Source organism: Solanum lycopersicum, chromosome 7 (assembly GCF_036512215.1).
Source record: "Solanum lycopersicum chromosome 7, SLM_r2.1".
Classification (NCBI taxonomy): Eukaryota; Viridiplantae; Streptophyta; class Magnoliopsida; order Solanales; family Solanaceae; genus Solanum; species Solanum lycopersicum.
In genome coordinates this window covers 46884582-46909414 of record NC_090806.1, presented here as the reverse complement: position 1 = coordinate 46909414, position 24833 = coordinate 46884582, and positions in this window count along the sequence as shown.

Below are 24833 nucleotides of genomic sequence, written 5' to 3'. Positions count from 1 at the left end.
ATGAGAGCATTTGACGTAGCCTAATTGTTAATATTTGCTAAGGGTTTCGGTTTTGACCATGATCTTTAATTAATCAATTAATTTGTTAATTTATTCAATTAAGTTACCTAGGGTAATTACTAAATCACCCCTAAGTCACTAGGACCATAACCGACCCCTTTAGACCATCCTAGTTTATGTACTAGGATGTTTCTTAAGTTAGTTTCTCGACTAGTGTCACCCGGTTAGGTCTTAGGGTTTTCGGAACACTAGTTAGTTCATTTTAGTTAGTCGTAGGTTAGTTGACTAGTTAGTTAAGTTAGTTAGATCCTAGGATTAGCTAGGCAGCTTGGCCCCATGTTGTTTTTCCACACGCGTGGATGTCCCTTACGGCCGTAACCGAATTTGGTTTGGCTTGGTCCTTTGGTCTCGTGGACGGTACCACATGTTCTTGCACATATGTTGCTGCAAACTTCTTCTCCCAAGTATCCTCACAATGTCCTTGGGCACTCCTTAATCTACATTATCATTTTAAATGATCAGGTGTTATGGTACCTCATCTTGACACTTGGATGTCTCGTACCTAATGTGTGTGAGCTAAGAAGCAAAAATTTAGTTTAGGGACTTTACTACATGTACAGTTCCTAAACAAGCTTATATTGGAGAATTTGAACGTCGAAGTGTATTTTAATTTACTTGTTAATACATAGAAATTGGCTAACACCCCGAAACCAATATTATCTAACATACCAAACATTACTCAATATTCGGCAATGGGATGACTATGTACCCCAATAGATATTCTTAAAACCTAATATACACTGCACATGACAAGTACATTTTGTTGAATGTTACAGCCGGGGTGGTAGAGGACACTACTCTCATAATCTTTCTACAATTCTAACCACCTTATTTGTGGGAGATTCAATTCCTTTTAGGAAAAGACATATTGGATACTCTTATGGTCGGTAAAGAAATCAACATCAACACCATACAAGCAATGACTCCACATTTTCAAGGCAAACATCATGTCCGACAACTAAAGGGCATGAGTTGGATAGTTTTGCTTATGTACCTCAAGTTTCCTAGAAGCATAGCTTATCACCTTCCAATGTTGCATAACAACAAACTCCAAACCAACTCGTGATGCATCACAATACACAAAAAAATACTTTGTACCTTGCGGTAAGGTCAACACCAAGCGGAGGTAATCCTATCTTTTATCATTTGGAAGCTTTCTCAGAAAGCCTATATTTTATCATTTGGAAACTTTCTCACATTCCTTCTACAACTCAAATTTCATACACTTTTTGGTCAAAGTAGTCAAGGGAGATTCAATAGACGCAAATAATCAACAAACCTAATATAATAACCCACTAACCTAAAAAAATCCTAATATTTGTTGGAGTCAAAGGTCTAGACAAAATTTTGACCGCCTCCATTTTCATTCGATCAACCTCAACTCCATCATTAGAGATGATATGACCATGAAATGTCACCAAACTTAACAAAAACACATATTTGCCATACTTGGTAAACAATTGATGTTCCTTAAGTACTTTCAACACTACCTCAAATGGTTCATGTGCTCACCCTTATTTGTTGAATATACAAAGATTTATTTCCCATTTAGGTGGAATACCGGGAAGATTATTAGGAAAGGCATCTGGAAATTCTATCACTACGGTGACCGACTCAATAGGAGAAATTTCGAGTCTAGATCGTGGACTCTTACAATGTGGTATAGAAAATCTTAGAGATCATTTTTTCATGCTTTTAGACAAGAGATGGTACGAACTTTAGGAATAGAGCTTACCCCCTTCCACTCTACAACGGGTTCATTTGGAAAGTCAACGTTCATCACCCTCGTCTTTAAATCAAAGAAGCAAACGAAGCATGCACCCAATCCATACCCAATATAATATCAAAGTCAAGAATATCAAGTTCTACTAATTAAACATAAGAAAATCGATTGTCCAACATTATAGGGCAATTTCTATGTATCCTTTTTGCAACAACTGAATCACCTGCCAGAGTAGACTCTATAAAGGTTCATGCAAAATAACGGGTAAAATATAAAAACATTTGGCTACTAGATGAGTAACAAAAGATAAAGTAGCACCGGGATCAAGTAAGACATAAACATCAATAGATAAGACTTTCAACATACCTGTCACCACGTCGGGAGAAGTCACTTGCTCAACCCTAGAGCGGAGAACATAGAAGCGGTTCTTTTTTGGAGCATCATTTGACAAAATTTATTGAGTTTGACCACTACCCTTGTCTTTACCCAACACATAAGGGAAACTTCTAACTCTATGCCCGCTTTTACCATAACAAAAACAATGGTCGATCTGTTTAAGGGAATCACCATAGTGCTTCTTGCCACACATCCACAAGTTGGCTTATCAATTCATGAATTAATACCTTTTCCTTTATTAAATTAAGGGTTACACACCCTATCACCACTATCTTTAGGAAACCTTTAAGGAACATGACTAGAAACCCGCATCTAAAATCTAGGCTTCTCTTATATATCACGCCAATTCTTTGAAGAACCTCCATCGAAAGATTTTGACCTCTTGGAATCTCTACACAATCTGTTATACCTTGCTTCTTCCACATTCATGGCATAAACCATAAGATAAAAAATGTTCATGTTGTCACGTAGCATAGCCGAATGACATTCGTCTTGCAAATCATCTGACACCCCCATCGCAAAGAGTCTCATTTCACATCTAGGATCGGAAACCAAAGAAGTAGCATTATTCAACAATTTTATGAATTTTAAAGAGTAGTCATTAACACTTATACCTGCTTGGCAAAAGTTGATGAACTCCACCACTTTATCTTTACTCATCTCCCTAGGAAAGAACCGATCTACAAAAGCCTTCTAGAAGATGTCCCTAGTGACAAGACTACCTCTCAATGGACTATTATTCTTCCATTGCACAAACCATGCTTGAGCCACATCCTTTAGTTGATAAGTGGAATATTCGGCCTTCTTACTTGTGGAAAATTCCATAGCCAGTAGTATCTTGTATACTTTATCGATTGTTCTTGTGGATTTTCCTCAACCTTAGACCTGTAGAAGATAGGAGGGTTCATCCATGTGATCAGGACGGGGTACAACCTCTCGGTTGGCTTGGGCCGTCATACCTTGGGATTGAGTCGTGGTGGTTTGTGCTTAAGTAGTGAAATTTTGGTCCATTGGAAAAAAAGTGGACCTTATATTCTCATCCGTCAAAGGGGGAGGATTGATTAGAGCTTGTTTCATATTAGCATCTTCTTCAACTAGAGGAACTTGATCACAATTGGGAGGAGCTCCCGCATTGGAAATTTCTTCTACAAGTCTTCGTGTAACATTCCTTCGGGTGTTCATTCTTCTTATAAGAAGAACAATGGTATTAGATGCAAAAAGATATGATAAGTATATTCTAATAGCAAGGTATAAAAATTTCCAAGAAATGGGAATTTCCTAAGCATAACTTTTGTTCCCATCAATAAGTATGGCGCACTTTACAATTTTTAACACGAACATACATGGACGTGGTTGTGAAAGACATTGACTCTAGGATAATTCAACCTCATGTTCTGATACCAAGTTTGTCATATCTGATTTTGCCATCTACACGTACTCTTACATCATCACATTCATAAGTCGAATTTAACAAATATTTTAAAACATTTTATTACTTCTATTTTGACGTTTACATAGACCATTACATACACATAATATATATATAGAGTATACATAGACCCTTCGTATAGAAAAGTTACATAGACTTCTACTTTTTATTGCACGTATATACACATAAGATCGAACATAGTCATAAATATTATCTCATGGCATACCATCTAAATAATTATAGTAATTTGTGCATAGCCCTACATCAATGTGTACAAGCAACATATAGGCTTATGCAAATCGTACTCAAAGGAAAATAGAGAAAACATAAGAGTCTTATAAAAACAAGACAACTACATAAGCTAGATATTGGCATTGCACTCGGAAAGTGAGGACCTACCCACTTGGATGGTAGAGAATATCCAAGTCTTCTTCAAGTCGTAGCCTTCAAACACCGTAACCTAAACTATTTTGGAAAAAGGAAAAACTGGGGTAAGCACTCCACTTGTACTATGTATGAGACAATATCCATGCCTTCTAGAAAACATGCTAAGAAAAAATGACATTTCATGAAGTTTGCATTTTATCAATTAAAACCCCTTATTCACAATCAACAAGATCATCACATACTATAACATCATTTCTTGTCAAATCAATTATTCATACCATATAAGTAGATACATACTCAAGTAACCCTACATTCAAGATCATGTTTAACAATAAGCATGAATAACAGTACATTTAATTATAACAATAGCAAGACAATTTACAATGAACTTTTATCAAATAAACAACTGTAATGACCAAGAAAATCCCCATAACCTTACTCAATCAAGTAACCAAACAAGAATTATGACTAATATCATACATCACATAACATGAAATTTAAATATACATTTGATCTTACTTTAACAATATAGACCAACACATATTCATAATTGAACTAATAAACATACATTATCAAGAATATGCAAGTTCATAATATGCATATCATATAATATTATAAGCACAAACCTAGATAAGAACATCCTCCTAAGATTCCCTTCCATCCTAACTAGTACAACGCTTAGGTGGAGTCCAATACCTATAACTAGTCTAAGATATACACCTAAGGTTATCCTAGTTAGAGTTCAATGTTTTAAATTATTTTACCTTTTGGGAAAATCTTTCTCTAACCGATATAGACCAAATGAGCTAGACCACATGAGCTAGTGTGGAATTCGATGTCATAAAATTCTAAACCAAAGGAACGCTTACTACTTGCCAAGGTAGTACCAAAACATGAAACATGTCAACTACGTGAATCCACTAGATAGTATTCTTATAGGGGAAACATAGTTCAAGAACTAGGAGGTACAGTTTGGACCCTCTTTATGCTCCATGCATTGGAGTCTCCAATCTCAAGAGTAGTTCAGTGTTTTTACCTTCTCTATGTGGGAAGGGACACTCATCACTCTAGTTCACTTGTTGCTAATCAAGTGTCCCTTTTTGAATTGTCGTTCAGACTTTAATAATGAACCATAACTTAGTTTAGGTCATAGTGTCTAACCCCTTGTATAATCTTCATCATAAATAGTCCATAAGAATTGCATGAGTATAAGTCCTTTCATTACAATTCATATAAGATAGGTTAGCACATTAGCATTTCATATTATAAGAATGCACATATATAGTCATCCCTATCCTTATAACACATAAACCATAATCAACCTCACCACTTAATCAAGACATTTAAGTTCAATACCGAACTACTCTATCAATCCTAACACAAGGCTTACTCAAACATAACACCATGACTTACTCACAATTTAACCATATTTGAAAGTGAATGTTAAAAATCATAACACTTACCAAGTCTCCTTCATAGTTCATCATAAAGGTCTTACAATAAACCCTCAATTCAATCCAATTTATGTATACCATTTAATTACATAATCAACATGATAAAAAGGCTAGAAGAATTAATACATTACAATTTAATACTAGATCATCGCTTAAGATAAGGCACTTAGGTTAATTCACATTCTATCATAGATCATCATATCAATAACTAGCATGAAAACTACAATTTACTCTAATTTTTTCATAATTATTATAAAAACATCAATTAATAGATATTAACCAATAACCAAGTCAATGGAACAAATTTCAACTTAATTCATGTCAATATCAAACGTGGGTTTAAGGGTTAAGGATCATCATCTAAAAACAATACAAATCATCAAGATATACCATAATTAAGTTCAAAATCATTTTAATCTATTCATATTATCCAATAGAAAACATAAGCAATTCAGTCATAACCTAAATTTCTAGATTGAGAAGAACCATATGAAAACTAACTATTGAAAATATTTTAAAGGAACAATTTGAGAAAAGAGGTCTCAAAGGTGAATTACATCCCATACCTAAACGTTTGATGAAGATTTTATGGTTAAATCTTCCCTTTACATCCTTAAATCCTTCCCCTAGATAGTATTAAGTGGTTTCATCCAATAGAGAGAGAAAGAAGAGAGAAGGAAGAGGAATTCTTTTTTGGGTTGTGTTTAATCTAATAAGGGTTTGGGTCTCTATATGTGGTATTAATTAACTTCTTTATCTCTTAAACCACTAACTAATAATCTAACCCCTTAATTGATTAGTTAAGTCTATATTTTAAACAAGCTGAAATTTGACCCTAACTGACGGAACCTTGTTCTGAATTGTGCAAGAAAGGGCTCCAACATTCAGGCTACGTTTTGCTGAACGGTTTGAATCAATGCCCCGTGTGGTTGCACACTTCCTAGAGAGTGTTTCCTTCTACGTGTTAGGGTCCTCCTCAAGGGCCCCTGGTTTGTTCTTATTGAGTCATACCCGAACGTTTCGGCAAAGAATCATCTTACACACATATGAAATACCCTTCCACCAATTTTCATGGACTTATGACTTCTAAAACCTCATAAGTAGGCTTAGGCACGCTCATATATCTTATAACTTATTTTCGAACGTCATGAACATTTTGTACATTTTGGTTCCTAGACTTTTTAAATGACTTATATTCATTTAAATAGGTCTTAAAACGGTGTTTAGACCTCATGGAAAATATTTAGGCTTTATGAGTCTTGATTTTTCGACCCTTACGCTTGTCTCTTCTCAACTCATTAATACTTAAATGAACACATTTCGATATAAGATAATTTAAAACAAATGCAATATAAAAAATATTGTTTAAAAATATGATATCAACTCTATGTATATAACAAGACTACAACATTACTCTCAAATGTATGAGAAAATATAATAAACTATTGCATATAAAATACAATGACTTGATGATGTATCGCTCTACCTAAAGATGCAAGCTCAGCCTAAACATAGCCAATGGTATAGCACTTGAAAAATTTAGTGTATCAACTACTATATTTTGAAAAGGACTCACCTAAAATGTATGCCTTTTTCTACCCATAGTGTCTATATGGTTATAAGGAGATGTAAGTTATGTGAACTCAAGCTCATGCCCAATTTGGTGCTCAATATACAAGCTCCTTTGTTTTAAAAATATTCTTCATATATGATTTGAGATGAGTGCTCAAAAACATAGCTCAAATGTTATATTGGAAATATCTGTTTCTGTTCTTGCTTCATTTAGAAAGCTATTACTCTTCTATGAAAACTAATCCGAATGCTCTTTGGGAGAGCGATACCAATGGTATGGATCCTCACCTACCATGTATTAGTAAACCCTTGGTTAAAACACAAACTTTCTTGATCGAACTCAATGAACTTTCCATTTCTTCTTCTTTTGTCTTCTCTTTTCTCTTTAGTCCTACCGTGAAATCCCAAATTCCAAAACTAACTAAAATAATATTTGATGAATATTAACTCCTAAAATGTATTAGTATATTATGGCAAAGAAAATACTAAATACCCCTTAAAATATTTGATTGGACATTTTCTTAATCCAACAACCCAACATCAAAAAGGCATAACTTAATCATGCAAACTAAAATTCATGCAAACTTGGAGTCGTTGGAAGGATCATTCGAAGAACTCTCATACAATATTTTGAAGTAAACCTAACTAATCCTGAGGTAGGATTGATTGGTGATTTAAGTTGAACAATATCTCTACTTTAACTTACTTTAAATTTTCTAAATTTACACAAATACTTTCCAAGAATAACTATTTCAGATTTTAAACTTCCTTATAGTTCTTTTTATTTTCTAGATTTTACAATACCTTGAAAACATTCTTCCTTCAATGAGATTTTCTCTTACTAACATAAGGGTGGTATCATCTGGTTCAAACATCTCAAAGGCAATTGCAAACAAAGAACATGCTCACTTATATTTTACATAGTAGTATGAGGAAAACTAGTTACCTGGTCTTCATTATCTCCGACTTCAAGGAGATGTGGATATCACTACTCCATGTCGTATTCTTCTTTGCAAGTAGCTTCTTCAATGATTTGGTTCCTCCTAAGGAGCTTGAATGATGATATCTCTTTCGTTATCAACTTGCAAACATGGCTATCTAGGATCTAAATAGTAATCTCCCGATAAGATAAGCTATCATTCAACCTTATATTTTAAACTAGAATGATCAATAAAGGATCATCCATGCTCTTCTTCAACATAAAGACGTGAAAAACCAGATGACCGCTTCTAATTCTTGTGGTATCTCGAATTCAGAAGTTACATTGTCTATCCGCTTGGCTTTGAAATAAGATCCAATATATCGGGAACTAAGCTTCCCCATCTTACCTAACTTCATAACACCCTTCATGGTTTAGAACTTAAAATAGACCCAATTATCTACTTCAAACTCTATTGCCCTTATAGAAAAATCAGTGAAGGATTTTTGACAAATCTTTGTTGTTTTCAAAATTTCTTGGATCACCTTCTTCTTCTCCATAGCATTGCGAACTAATTATTTTCCTATCAACCATACTTCACCTGCATGAAACCATCTAATAGGAGATATGAATATTATCCTAAAAAGATCTTTACAAGTAGCCTTTTGGATGCTAGTCTCATATTTGTTGTTGTAAGAAAATTCAATAACAGATAGGTATTATACAAATTCTGTTCGGAATCAACTACACAAGCCCTTGAGGATGAAAGGTTTTGCTTAAGATCAACTATGTACGAAATAATAAAGACTGTCACTCTATGAAATCCTACCACCTCCTCAATATATTACGTTGCATAATCTTATGTTGAATGGGCAGTCTTAAGTGATAGAGAATGGGTTTATTTTGTCATTCTGTCGACAAACAACAAAATAGAATCATATTGTCTGCGAGACCTTTGTAAACTTGTGATGAACTCTGTATTTATCAAGTCCCACTTCCATACTAAATGTTTTATATTCTGGACCATACCACCCGGCCTTTGGTGCTTAACTTTTACTTGTTGGCAACTTGGACAGTTAGCAACAAATTCAGTAAAACCCTTCTTCATGCTATTCCATAAATATAAGTCTTTCAAATTTTGATACATTGTGGGAGAACGCATATGAAAGGTATATATGGATCAACGAGTTCTTTATTATCATCTCTTGGAGTCCATCCACTATATATACACATAATCTACCTTGATATGTCAATATATTATTTCCCCCTTGTGCAAATGCTAATACTTTTTGCTTTTGAACATTTGCCTTAGACTCAAGAAAAACTTGATCTTGATCTTGTTTTTCTATAACTACTAATATTAGTGACGATCCCATCCCTTACAACTCCTTTTAGTTCTGTGCAATCCATAAGTTGGACTCTTTAGTGTGGCTATGCGCATCTTTTGCTAACTCTCTCTTTTCTTCCTCAACATGGGCGGTACTACTCATAGACAGCCTACTCAAGGCATCATGAACAACATTAGCCTTACTTGAGTGGTGAATAATACTCATGTGATAATACCTTGGTAATTCTAACCATCTCTTTGGTCTAAGATTAAGATATTTTTAAGTTAAAACATACTGAAAGATATTACGATCGATGGATATATCAACACAAACACCATAAAAATAATGACACCATTTATTTAAAAAGAATTCTTTAACAACCAATTCTAAGTAATAAGGTGGGCATATCTCCTCGTGAACTTCCAACTGTCTTGATGCATAAGCTATACTTTTATCATTCTACATTAAAACAGAACCCAAGCCAACTCTAGATGGATGACAATACAACACAAAACCTTGAGTACCTTTTGGTAAAGTTAAATCTGGGCAGTTCTCAACCTATTCTTTCAATTCTTTAAATATTTTCTCACTAAGAATCAAATAATTGAAATTTCAGTTTTTCAGAGTCAACTTTGTCAAAACAAATTAAATGGTTGATAAACTGTGATGACCGTAAAAATTAACTAGGCTTATATAAAGGTGTACTTGTTATTTAAGGTCTGTTAAATATCTCAATAAATGTTTATTTAAGTTTTGATGTCATTCCATTTGAGTTTCCAATCAAGAGTCAAGGAATGATCAAGACGTTCGACGACTAGTACTCATGTGCTTGCAAGTGTTTTAGTGTTCCTTTTCATGTTTCGTGTCTTGTTCTGTGTCTAAATTGATAAGGGAGGTTCCCAAGATGTATATGTGCATGATTATAAGTTTAACGTCTGGGTACGACTTCACCTAGGACACAAAATGAGACTTACAGGAGGAACCCAACTAAAGGCATGAATCTGCATTGCAGCCTTCATGTAGTGCCAAACAATGGCCTATCATTAAAATGAAGTCTTGTAGAATTTGGGCGTCGATGGATCCTGACGGTCTGCAACTCTTAAAGCCTATTAATAAAACTTATAAGCACCATATATGGAAGATCAATCAAACGATGGTCCATCGTTTGTAGCGAGTCATTTTTGCCTGCATTTTTGCCTGTAACATGGCATTGCTCTAGTTGTTTTTGAAAGGTCACCCCAAGTATTAAAAATTATTAGGATTGTAGTATTATGTGTATTTGGGTATTTTAATAGTATTAAAGTAATTTAACTCTCATTTAGACCCTAACACCTAAGTCAAAATTCTTTTCCTCCCAAATGATCCCCTAAAATCTCCATGAAAGTTCAAGGTGAAGACGAAGATTGAATGATGGATTCCAACGGATTTTCTTCTTCAATTTTATTTGGTTACTTATACTAAGGTGTGATAGTTATATATCTATGACTTGATATCTCCATATAACTAATTTCAAAGTGATTTTAGATATTTCAAAGTTTATGAAATAGTCCAATTTCTACTCTAATTCATGGGTTCTTGCATGAAACTGTTTCAAACATTAATATATGATGTTATTGATGTATAATTTATGTTTAAAATGAAAATATCTATGAAACCTTGACATTATGCAATACTATAAATTGTGCTATATTATGTGTGATTCGATGATCACTTGATACGAGTGAATTAATGTGTAGATTGTATTGGGTTATTGAATTATGTATGGATTATCATTGAATTGTACACAGGCTGCCTTAGTTTGATGATAACCATATTTTATATTATTGAATCATTTTTGTTGTTGGATTGTTGTTTTAGGATAGTTGTTATTACTATTAGTAAGTGCCTTTGTGAATAAAAATTATTGAAATGATGCAGGATTGTTTATGATGATGGAAAGGTGGTAATTTTACATGATCTTTCTATACTGTGTAGAATTGATAATGAATTGTTTTGATGGCGGTCATTACGTATTGAGTATGTGATGAACATGACTTTGTCGGCATTATTTATTCACATTGTAGTAATATCATGCTAGGACATATATTAAGGTATAATGTGTAGATCTTTATGTTAAATACTCTTGTAATGCTTATGTGATCTCGTGTGAATGCTAATGTTATGATTCTTCTTTATGTGATTCTATATGATGATAGAACGCTAATAGGTTTCTTATATTATAATGCATATGAACTTTTGAGGTTTAAACATGTTTACATTGAAATGTTTGTATTTGAGTATGATTAACTATAATGAGTTTGTATATGTGGTTATAGAATATCTTGTGTGGTATATGCAGTGTCCCTACATGGTACATAAACTATATCGTATAAAGTATATGATGAATGTTGTGTATTGATTTGGTAAACATAATCCCTCACATTGATAGATGAAAGATACGTGAATATGTGATCCCCATACATGATAGTCTAAACCAACCTTTGTCGTGAATGTGTATTAATGATTGATTAATGAATGTCTAGGATCGGTAGACTTAAGATACTTACCTTCTAAGAATGAATAATTCAAAACCATGAATATACAAATAAGTTTATGATATACTTGAAGTTCAAAGACATAATTATATCCTTGTAAATGATGGACTTAGGGATAGGTTATCTAGAACGACATAAAACCATCTCTAAGAAAGTCAATGAGCTATAGTTATTTACCATTGAGTGGCAACCCTAGTTGTAAGACCTCCAAAATGTGTTAGAGTTTCTAGTGCCATTTTTTCCCCTGTAAGTTTGTTAAATGCTAATACAGTTCTTTAAAGTATGCTTGGGTGATTTGCAGTCATTAGAAATTAAAATTCAAGGGAAGACCAACACGTTCGATAAATAGTCACCTAAGGAGCCTTATGTGTTTTTAATGTGATTGTATGTTTCTTGAGCATATGTGGTGTTTATATCATAAAATATGATGTTTATAGGCATTTATTTGAGTTTCAAGAGGTTTTGAGGTCAAACGTCCAAAAACATCCAAGACGTTAGAAAGTTAGCCCTTGAGACATTCATGTGTGTCTTGATGGTGCCTACCATTTGTGGACATTTTACGTGTAACTATTTTTGGTGGAACTAATGTTGAAGGTCCTTGAATTGTTAATGTTCATATGTACTTTGGAACTTCTTGGGTAAGAATTCCCAAGGGCCCCATAAAAGGGCTCACAAGAAATACCCAAAGGTTGTCGAGAAAATGCATTGGCAGTGTCAATTGACAATCTCTAACGATGCGTTGTTGGTTGATTGGAACCCTATAGGTGGTGAGGCATTGATGGGAACTGAGACTCGTGAAGACTTATCCACATGACAGCCTCAGACCTAAATGATGCAAGACACAAAACGGTCCGTTGATGGACCAATGCCCCATCGTTGGGTTCGTCGATGCGGGCCTTTTTCAGTGCCTGCTCACTGTTTTATTAAAGGGGTTAATGGTAAATTGACCCCACGTCCAATATTACCCTACTTGTTTTGATTAGCTATTCTTGGGTGTAATTAAGGGATAAAAAACGTGATCAACCCATTCCGTATCCAATTCAATCAAAATTTTAGTTTACTCCAAAACCAATTCTCTCTAAAAACCTCAATTGAAGGTAAAGCTCAGGAACAACTTGGATCTTGGATTTCCATGGATTCTTCATAACGTTTAAGAGTTTTTATTACATATTAAGGTATGGTGATCATTCATTTTTAAGTAACCCTTCACTTGGAGAGTTAATCTCAATGTTTTGAAAGTGAAAATATGATCAAATACATTGTTCTTCAATCTAGCAATCGATTCGTTATAATAACGGTTTCAAAGTATTAATCATGATAAATTGATGATAATGTATTGGAAATAACGTGAAGTTCATTCCAATTGCATGATGAACCCATGTCTCTTCCCAAACTCGATTTAGCCATTGTATGGGAATTGTGATCTTGTCTTCTTAATGGTTGAATTATGATTTTATTGCTATGTATTGCTCATGCATAATGTTGTTTATGCATATTAATGATGAATTGTTCATGAACAATCCATTTGGACCAGTGTATGAAAATTTGATCATGACTAGCCTATGTCTATATATGCTCATTGTTACATTGCCTTTATAAGAAATGAATGTTGAATTCAATTATGTTATGATGATTATAACTACTGCCTTAGGTTAATATTATGGTTGAATTGTGGTTATAAATCTTTTATGAACAATGTAAAGAAAGCTTGGTATGAATTGATCAAGGTTCTTCTAGTCTATCATGTAGTAACTTGTGATCTTGATGTTACGATGGTTGTTTTGTAAATCAATTATTGTGAATTATTTTAGCAACTTCATGTAAGTGTAATATGATTATTATTAAGTATAATTGACACAATATAAATATATAACAATTGAATTGTTAAACATTGATTTAGGTCCTTGTAGCTTTTAGACTCGATAGAGTAATGTTTATGTTGTACTCTGTACTCTAGGATTAATGAAGCATCATTTAACTATAATTTTCTATCTATTTACCTAGTGACTTAAATGTATAAAATTGATTAAATATTATTGATTAAAAAGACTAGGGAAATTGATTGATGATCTATAACTCTCTACTTGCTAGTGTATATATGATAGATCGTATTTGATTGTAGTATGATCTTTTACCAACTTGTAAATCATTTTTTAATGATTATGGTACTTTGGATAGTTCCCTATACTTGAACTGTTGATGAAAGAGTATGGTCAATCATTTCCAAAGACTAAAGGAATTTTAAGAATTGCTCTACTACTCTACTTCTATACTTCTCTATAGTATCGTTGATGAAGCCTTGTATGGAATTGTGTGGTATGGTCCACTTATGGTGGCGGTGTTTACTTTTTTTTTCATTATATATGTGTTGACCATTTCCTTGAGGAAAATTGATTAATATATGAATGTGTTATTATTATAATCACTTTATGTGTAATTTCTACCTAGTCTTCTATTCAAGTTGTGAATTTACATTATGCTAGTATTGTGATGAGCATGAGAAATAGTATGTTAAGGTTATGTGTAGGTGATTCCAATAATTAATTATTAAGAAATGATGACCCCTACCTTTCTACACCTATGTGAATTTATGAGCGGAAAAAGTTAAGAGTCTTAAGTGTAATAGGAAGCTTCGCTTGTCTCCTATGATTATATGTGCTATGTGGTCTAGGCTTGAAAGTGTAATTTTTTAAGAGGGTAGATGCCTTAATGTGTTTTTTATAGCCATTATGTGATCATGTTGACCAATGTAAACACAGTGTCACACATTATGAGTGTTTGCCATATAGTATAGGTTCATAGTGTTTAATGAAACGATTGATCTCATATTCACTTTATGTCTACTACTATGCATGTAATGTAAAGGTATGTGAAGTATGAGTATACTTAGTGTCTAAATGTATTTATATTAAAGCATGGCTCATATAGTTACACTTGTTCACTTATGCATGAATGAAATAATACAAACATGTGTGGTATAAAGGTGTTATGTGACAGGTTTAGTTACATGAAAAAAGGTTCACATATGTATGATGATCTAGTAAATAGAGGGGTTCTTGAAAGGTGTTCTGAAGAGTAACCTAAACTAGATAGGTTCTTGAATATGTTATATCCATGTGAAATGTTTTCTCATAGTATAGAGGTTGGTGAAAGGACTTCTCATCTATAACCTCTGATATAATCATACGGGGAATGAATATTCTAAAACCTATGTTTTAAAAATTAATGTTAATAAGGGCATTTTGATAAAGGAAACTTAGCTTACATCCGAGTGAACATGATCCGAGCGGTGTCCCTTGTCCTTGTAGGATGTAGGACACCATAATCCTCATAAGGGTGATAAATACAATGTCTTAATAGGCATAACGAGGGTTTCCAAAAGTGAATAGTCATAATTCTCCATTTTCCATAAAGAGGGTTTTCATATATATTCCTCCAAGCTCCATAACTATGATTGCCACATAGGATCTAGTAGGTGAATCCACTAGTATGCAAGCTTGTGTTAATGTTATACCTTGGCTAGGTAGGAACACCTGCAATTAGTGTAAGGCTATACAATACCAGATTTCATATTTAGGAACAATTTACATGGTGTTAGTTAATGCTTAGGTTCCCTAATGTAAAATACAAAATGGATGTAAATTACTAATGACCATAAATTGGATGACCTAAGGAAAGATACTTAGGATATTGGAAGTAATGAACCCACCTAGACATTTCACAAGTATATATCTACGGGAGTCCTAGGATGGTTTTATAATGCTTGTCTATATTCTTATGGTTCTATTACATGACAATACGTTAAGTGTCTAAATGATGTAATGATTTTCATGATATGTAAAGTGTGGTCCTTGTTTATAAAATGGTTCTATTATGCATGAGTTGAGTTAAAGGGTTGTATGTATGGTTTCTTTGTGGTCTTAAAGTTAAGTTTGAACATGATTAGTGTTATGGGACATTCTTCATACATTTCACCAAGCATTATAATAAGGATTATATGGGAAAGTTATGAAGTTTGAATGAAATAAGTTCATTGTAAAAATAAAGTAGTTCATTGTAATGTGTGAGAAGCTTACTGTAATATTTGGCCTAAAGTCTATATGTGATTTTATATGATTTTTGGACGTTAAAATGACTATATGATGTATGTGAATAATATAAATGCTATTCTATCAAGGTTTTATAAAGATTCCACAAAAAAGGCATCATGTATGGTTTTCGACTAAAATGTCCCTTTCTAATGTATGTTTTTGCATGGTTGTCATACTTAGTACATTCTTTTTCTAACTCCATTCTTCTCTACTTTATACACAAAGAGTATATTATGGATGCTTAAAGGATGTTTATAAGATTGAGGAGCTTGATATGTGATTCCAAAGCTCAAGGAAAGGAATCCTTAAGTCCAAGGATGTCCTAATGTTTAGGTTACTATAAAGTCAATTTTTTTGTACTTGTGTATTATGTTAAAAGGGTCTTGTCCCTAATGTACTCTAATTATGTTGTGCTAGGATTACAAAGAGACTTAAGGTCTAAATATGTACTTATGATATTTTATGTATATATGATGTGAAGTTTCTAGCATATGATGTGCTATGAAAAGTTTTAAATTTTCCGCTAATTTAACTATGACAATGCAATGAATGATAACTATTAGCATGTGTATGAACTATCAGAGGTCAAGTACGCTATGTTACTTCTAGGGGATGTTCCTCTAGATGTGACAAATGTGGTATCAGAGCATTAGGTTTGTGAAAGTTATTTTAGGTTCTAAAAGTCTTGTATTGCCACGTGTAGTAGAGTATCATATCATTGGTGGTGAATCGCGACACATGAAATGGTACGGAAGTCTATAAGATGATAGATTTTTCCTTCTTTATCATTCTCATGTCGTGCCATATAACTTAACTTTATAATATCTCTCTCTTCTGTTTTCTTTTCCTATAGTCATTTAGACGTGAATGCTTGAATGAGATGGTTTATCTATGCTTAAGTGAATGCTTGAATGAGATGGTTTATCTATGCTTAAGTGAGAAAAGGTGAGTTTTGATGCTTATTATGTTTTCATGGTTTGATGAGTATGTGTGATGGTGAACTTAGCATGCTTTGATTATTTTATTCCAATTATGGCTATGTGTGTGAAATAAGAGAAATTTTAAGTTACGTTAATATGATATCCTTTGTGGGTATATATGAGACCTATGTGAAATAGCATGTTATTTTAAGAATGATGTGTTATTATAGACTTAAAGCATGTTAGAAGGTTTTATGGTGAAAATGAGCTTCTTTTAAGAATGGTATACTACTATTTGGTTTGGCATTATCGTATCCTAATGATATGCTTTGATTTTAAAATTCATTAGGAATATGTCAAATGTTAAAGAAGCATGATGCCTTAAGAATATATGAATGATGTTTCAAATATTTCCTTTGTTTATATGTGTGAACCTTCATGATTGTTTTATATGGATAAAAGTCTTTTGTATAGGGTTGATCCTAGGTGTGAAGGTAGTATGTTCATCTTGGTATGCTCATGATGAGGGTTGATTGATCTAGAAGTTACTTTACTGTAAGATTGAATGAAAAGGAAGATTCTGTATGGTTAAGTCTCCTTGTTTTTTTCCCCTAATTTTGTATAACCTTGGTGTCTATTGAATTGTATAAAACCATATATGGTTGAATAGTATGACCTAAGTTGATGATTTTGGGATAATTTTCCTAAAATTGTAAGGTTAGGAATGTGTAGGTTGACTTATTGTAATTCCTTTATTGGTTGATAAGTAAGATCCTCTTTAAAATTGGGTTAAATTGCTGTTAATTTGATTTATACTAAGTGGGCGATGGTGATGGAGCAATATGGTTATAGATATTCCTATTGTGTACTTCTATTCTTACTTGAGCTTGGATATAATGACTTCTTTGTAAGCCTGTATATGATAAGAGTTTTATATTTAAGTATTAAATGCATGACCTCTACATGTTTGGTATGTCCTGATTTACACTATGTAGAGTGTATTTTGAAGATTCTATGTTACTTCAAGAAGAATGTTTATTTACTGCATGGTTTTCTCATGTTAATTGTGCTTCTCGATATACTTGTTGTGTATTTGACTTCTTGAGATATGGTTAGAAAAATGTTTGTAGTGATAAATTGAGCCTCTATAAAAAGAAATATGTTGAGTCTCATGAAGAACTAGGTGACTTTTATGATTTTGAAAGCATGATTGTATCCACAGTCTTAAAAAGTGAAGGCATGATTAGCTAGTGCCCTTGTGTGCGCTTATGATTTATGTTATTCTTCCCAAATAATGCTTACTGTGAAGGCTATCGCGATATAAGAAATTGACATTTAGTGAAATGGCTTCCTAATTGTTTTTATGTGCTTGGTGTGACCTACCATTTAGACATCACTAGGAAGATATCATGCGCATGCCATGATTAAATGTAGAAAATTTTCATGTTACAGTAAATTTACCTTTTTGCATTTTCTTGGGTATGAACTCATGATATATGTAAGTGTGGTGAGGAGAAAAACATTCCTCCATGGACACAACTTAACATTCTATTGTTTAGTATGACCCTCATACCACTAGTTTCAACTAATAAGAATCCATTGTAAACCTATTTAACTCAAGTCTATTTGCATGGAAGTATGAGTGATTTAACGTCTTTTAAGAATTGTTGGAATCTGCATATGTGCGACCTTATATGATGAGATCAATGAATTTAAATGTAATGACCATGTTATGATTAGGAGAAGGATGTTCCTTCTACGAATAAGGGAAGTACCTTGGTGTTTGATGCATTAAAGAGTGAGTGAATACAAGTTTTGCTTGCTTGTATGCATTGAGTACTAAATGGTTGGAAGAGTGTTCCTTGCATTTTTTATGCATTATCTTCTATATGATGATATTTGTGACTGTTTTGAGATGCTCTCTGGTTCATTGACGTCCTTGTTGTTATTAAAGTTTTCTAAGTGTTATTCGAGGACGAATATTCCCATGTAGGGGATATTGAAAAAGACCTAAAAATTTATAGGATTTCTAGGGCCTCACTTGTCCCTATAAACTTTTTAGCATGTTATAACATTGCTTTAATGCATGCTGTGGTGATTTGAAGTCATTTGGAAGTCAAACGTTAATGGACGACCAACACGATCGACGCCTAGTCAAATAAAGGGCTTTATGTTTTTTATGTCATTATGTGTGTGTAATGATATTATGAGGTATTTATATGATTAAAAATGAATTTTATAGGATGTTTTTTTAGTTTCATGAGGTTTGGAAGTCAAACGACCAAGAACGTCCAAGACGTTAGAAAGTTAATCGTTGAGATGTTCTTATGTGTCTTGATGGTACCTAGTATGTTTGGACGTGTTGCATGTAATTATATTGGGTAAAACTTATGTGGAAGGTTCTTTGTATTTTAATGTTCACATTTATGTTTGAAAGTCCTGGGTATGACTTCCCAATGGCCCCGCAAAAGGTCCCACAAGAAACACCCAAAGGCTATCGTGATACTGCCATTGTAGTGTTAATCGACGAGCTCAAATGACGCCCTCTTGAACGGAGGACGCCCTCTCAATGGGGAGGCGTCGATGCGAACTTATAATGGAGAATTCTTGGCCACATGACATCCTCGGACCCAAATAATGGATGGCACAGAATGGTCCGTCGATGCACCAACGCCCCGTCGTTTGGTACATCGATGTAGGCATTTTGTCATTGACTGCACACTGTTTTATAAAAAGGGTAAATGAGAAATTATTCCCACCTTCTAATCTAATCCTACTAGGTTTTTTTAGCCATTTTTGGTGTACACTCAAAATAGACTTTCCCTCAAAACACAATTCTCTTTAATAATAACCTCCATTAAAGGTATAGCTCATAAACAACTTGGAGGCTTGATTTAAATGGATTCTTCATCATGTTTTCTCGAAGTAACCTTTCACTTGGAAAGTTAATCTCAATGATTTCAAAAAGAAAATATGATTAAATATCCTTTTCTTCAATATATCCATGAGTTCTTTCTACAAATGTTTTCAAAGGCTTTATCATTATTAATTGATGATAATGTATTGGTTTGAATGTGAAGTTCAATCCAATTGCATGACTAACCCATGTCCCTTCCCAAACTCGATTTAGCCGTTGCATGTGCATATTAATCATGTCTTGTTAATTGTTAAATTGTGATTCTATAACGTTGAAGTGCTCATGTATACTTTTACTTAATTACATTAATGAGTAATGATCCAATTTGATTAGTGTATGAAGATTTGATCATGACTAGCCTATGTGCCTATGTGATCACTGTAACATTGCTTTTATAAGGTATGAATGTGGAATTCGATTATGTTATGATGATTGTAGCTACTTCCTTAGGTTAATATCATGGTTTAATTGTGGGTTTAATTCTTTTATGATGAATGTTTATAAGGCTTGGTATGAATTTATCCAGGTTCTTCTAGTCTATTATGTAGTAACTTCTGATCTTGACATTAGGACGGTTTTTATGTGACTGTATTATGGTTAATTGTCTTAGCTACTTCCAATGCGTGTAATGTGCTGATAATTAAGTATAACTTACCCAATATAAATTGGTTACAATTGGTTGATGATTTATAACTCTCTACTTCCTAGTGTATATGTGATATATCGTATTGGATTGTAGTATGATCTTGTAGCGACTTGTACATGATTTTTTGCTATGATTATGGTACTTTAGATACTTCCCTATACTTGAATTGTTGATGAAAGATTAGTAATGGTCAATCATTACCAAAGGCTAAAGTAATTGTAAGAATTACTCTGCTCTTCTACTTCTCTACTTCTTTAAAGTATTGTTGATGAATCCTTTTATGGCATAGTGTGGTATGGTCCACTTATGGTGGAGGTGTTTACTTTATTTTTATAATATATGTATTGACCATAGATTTGAGACAAATTGATTAATATATGAATGTATGATTATGATGATCACCTTATGTGTAACTTTTACCTAGTTTTCTATTCAAGTTGTTAATCTATGTTATGCTACTATTATTATGATCATGAGAATGATTATGTTAAGGTTATGTGTAGGTGCTTTCAATAATTAAATAATAAGAAGTTATGACCCCTACCGTTCTACCCCTATATGAACGCATGAATGGATAAACTTAGGAGTCTTAAGTGTATTAGGAAGCTTGGCTTGTCTCCTACGTTATTCTGTGTTGTGTGGTCTCTGTTTTAAAATGTAATGTGTTCTTAAGAGGTTAGATGCCTTAATGTATTGTTGATAGCCATTATGTGATCATGTTGACGAATGTACACACACACTCACACATTATGCATGCTTGCATTATAGTAAATGTTCATAGTGTTTAATGAAACAATTGATCTCATATTCACTATATGTCTACTACTATGTGTGTAATGTAAAGGTATATGAAGTTTGAGTATACCTAGTGTCTAAATGTATTTATATGAATTATCTTGAATTATTTTAGCTACTTCCTATAAGTGTAATATTATGATAATTAAGTATAAGTTGACACAATATGAATAGATAACAATTGAATTGGTAAAGATTGATTTAGGTCCTTCTAGCTTATAGACTAGATAAAGTAATGTATATGTTGTACTGTTTACTCTACGATGACTGAAGCATTACTTAGCTATGATATTCTATCTCTTTAACTACTTCCCTAAATGTATATTATTGATAAAATATGATTGATGAACAAGTCTAGGGAAATTCGTTGATGATCTATAACTCTCTACTTCCTATGTATATGTGATATATTATATTGGATTGTAGTATGATCTTGTACCGACTTGTACATCATTTGTTTTATTATTACGGTACTTTAGCTAATTCCCGATACCTGAATTGTGGAATAAATAGTTGTACTGGTCAAGGACGACAAAAGATTAAAGGATTGGTATGAATTGCTCTACTCTCTATAATATTGTTGATGAAACCTTGTATGACATTGTGTGGTATGGTCCACTTAGGGTAGTGATGTTGACCATTACCTTGAATGGAAAATTATGAATATATTAATATGTGGTTAGGATAATCGCCTTATGTGTAACTTGTGCCTAGTCTTCTGCTCTAGTTGTTAATCTATGTTTTGTTACTATTGTTATGAAAATGAGAATAATTATGATAGGGTTATTTTTAGGTACTGCCATTAATTAAATATTAATGAATGATTAACCCTACATATTAACGCAATTGTGAATACATGAATAACTAAAGCATGAAGTCTTAAGTGTAATAGGGAGCTTGTCTTGTCTCCTATGCTACTGTGTGTTGTGTCGTCTATGCTTGAAAGTGTAATGTGGCCTTAAGAGGTTGTCTGCCTTAATGTGTTGTTGATAGCCACTATGTGATAATGTTAACAAATGTACACACACACTCACACATTGTGCATGCTTACAATGTAGTAAGGGTTCATAGTGTTTAATGAGAGGACTGATCTCATATTCATTAAATGTCTACTACTATGACTGTAATGTAAATGTATGTGAAGTATGATTATACCTAGTGTCTAAATATCTTTATATGAAATCATTGATTATATAGTTACATGAATGAAGTAAAGTATCAACATGTGTGGCCTAAAGGTGTTATGTGAAAGGTTTACTCACATGTAGGTACACACACATGTAGGATGATCTAGCCAATACAGGGTCTCTTGAAAGGTGTTCTCAAGAGTATCCTAAATTAGATAGGTGCATGAATATGCTATGTCCATGTGAAAGGTTTTCTCACAAGATATTGGTTGATGAGAGTATTTATCATCTTTAACCTATGAGCGAAGCATATGGGGAGTAAATCTCATAGAGACTATGTTTTGTAAAGTAAATTTAATAATGTCTTTTTAATAGAGGGAACTTATCTTAGCACCGAGTGACCTTAAAGTGAAGGGTGTCCCTTCCAATTTTTTGAAAGTAGGTCAGCATAAATCTCATGAGGTGGTAACTAAAATGTCTCAATAGGCACAAAAAGGTTTTCCAAAAGTGAATAATCAGAATGTCCTATTTGGCATTAAGAGGTTTTTCACATATATGCCTCCAAGTCCCATTAATATGATTGTCACATAGGATATAGAAAGTGAATACTCAAGTGTGCTAGCATGTATTAATGTTCTACCTTTTCTAGGTAGGAACATCTTCCATTGTTGTAAAGCTCTACAATACCAAATGCCATGTTTAAAACCCATAGTTTTAAAGACGGTTAAAACTTATCTTCCCCAATGGAAAATAAACAATGGAAGTAAATGACTAAGGACCATAACTACGATAACCTTGGAAAAGAAACTTAGGATAGGTGGAAGTAATGAACCCACCTAGACATTGCACAAGTAGTTATCTAAGGGAGTCTTAGGAAGGTGTTCAAAGGCATGTGCGCTTCTTATTGTTCTCTTACATGAAAAATTGTTAGTGTATACATTATGTGATGATTTTCATGATATGTGAAGTTTTTACCTTCTTTATGAAATTGTCCTATGAAAGCATAAGTTGAGTTAAATGGTTGTATGTGTGGTTTCTTTGTGGTTTTAATGTAGGCTTGAACATGATTAGTATTAATGGGACATTCATCATGCATTGCACCAAGTATAACTAGAAGGATTACTTGGGAAAGTTAAGAAGTTGGAATGAATTATGTTCACTGCAAAAGTAAACTACTTCACATTAATGTGTGAGAAGATTACTTAAAAATTCTCTAATATATGGCTTAAATTCCATATGTAATTTTATACGATGTTTCGACTTGGAATATGTCTATTTGATGAATACGAATAATAAAAATACTAGTGTATAATGTTTTTATAAATATTTCACAGAAAGGAATCATGTATGGTATTCAAGTAAAATTTCCCTTTTTAACGCATGTTTTTGCATAGTTTCCATATTTTTTGCATTCTTCTACTAACTCCATTATTCTCAAGTTTTTACACAAAGTATAGTTATCGATTCTTAAAGGATGTCTATATGATTGCGGATCTTGATATATGATTCTCAAGCTCAAGGAAAGGAGTCCTTAAATCCAAGGATGTTGTAATGTTTATCTTACTGTAAAGTCAATTTATTATTCTACTTATATATTATGTAAAAGGGTCGTGCCCCTAATAAACTCGAATGATGTGCCTAGGATGGCAAACAGACTTAAGGTCTAAATATTTGCTTATGATATTTTATATATATGTGAAATAAAGTTTCTACCATATGTTGTTCTATGAAAAGTTTGAATTTTTTTGCTAATTTACCTACGACAATGAAATTAATCATAACTATGAGCTTGTATAAGACCTACGAGAGGTCATGTACGCCAGTTACTTCTAGAGGGTTCTCCCCAGATGTGAAACTAGTGGCCCCAACTTTTAATATGTGTATGGTCTAAAATATGGTACCTCTTCATATAATCCTTATGTGATTCAACTTATTCGATGAGAACATGGATAGCACCGAGAGAATATTCTTGGGGAGTAACTCTACTTTACTTGAGACTAGAGTATGAAGACACCTTTGGTATTCCTTAACCATGTGCCTACATGAATTGTGTCCTAGTTCCATCCATGGCAACGAAAATATACTTCATCGAAATAGGGTAGTATACGGATTCCATTCCTAGATAGTATTGTCTATGTTATTTAATGCCTATTCTAATCATATGGGATGCATTCTTGTATTGACGATGTTCTACAATGTAGAGATACTATAATGTGACGATATCTATTCATTGCATGAGTAGACTTTGGAGATACTAGGATGAGTGTTCCATAGGTCTTCCCAAGATCAATATGTGAAGTCTTCCAAATGTATGGTTTTCTCTCAAAATGTATCTAATGAAAGTATGGTTTCTTAATGAATTATAATTTATAAGAGGACTCTTATATAGGATAGCTATGATGGTTGTTTCGGTAGGCTTCAAAAGGGTGTATAGGCGGTCTCTTCATGTTTTACTTTGATGAGTATTAGAGAAGCCTTAGGTAGGGAGTCAAATTGATGTAAAGGTTTATCTAACTGCATAAAAAACTATGTGAT